This window comes from Gadus chalcogrammus, chromosome 14 (assembly GCF_026213295.1).
Source record: "Gadus chalcogrammus isolate NIFS_2021 chromosome 14, NIFS_Gcha_1.0, whole genome shotgun sequence".
Classification (NCBI taxonomy): Eukaryota; Metazoa; Chordata; class Actinopteri; order Gadiformes; family Gadidae; genus Gadus; species Gadus chalcogrammus.
This window is the reverse complement of record NC_079425.1, coordinates 11845250-11845693: the sequence shown is the minus strand read 5'-3', so window position 1 is coordinate 11845693 and position 444 is coordinate 11845250.

The window sequence follows — 444 nt, the reverse complement described above, 5'->3', positions numbered from 1 at the left end:
AAAATGTGCCATATTGCTCCGTTGTCGCGCTGCAGTATTCGTAGCAATAAAAAAAACTTCAGCAAAACAGCACCAGGCGATGTCATCCGGCCCAGCCTGGCGTTTGCCCATGGCCCCTTCCTCTGCCCTCCCCCAGTCCCTCGTCAGCTCAGAACAGAGGGCTGTAGGTAGTTTGGCCATGATAGATAGCATACAAGCTGTCCACTGTGAACCTGCCAAGGCCCACACTGAAGCCAACACCCTAACCCAGAACTGCAGTGGGGTCCATAAACTGGGGTCTGAACCAGTCAGGCCTGGTGGGAAGCTATTTCAGAACAGAGTGAAACTTTCCTTCACAGCTTTTTCTTTTTTTATAAGGGGGATGTTACATTTGGACATGATAGAATCAGTTTTGTACCACTGATTTCTAAGGTGGTGTATTTTAGCACAGTTTTGTATTAGGCC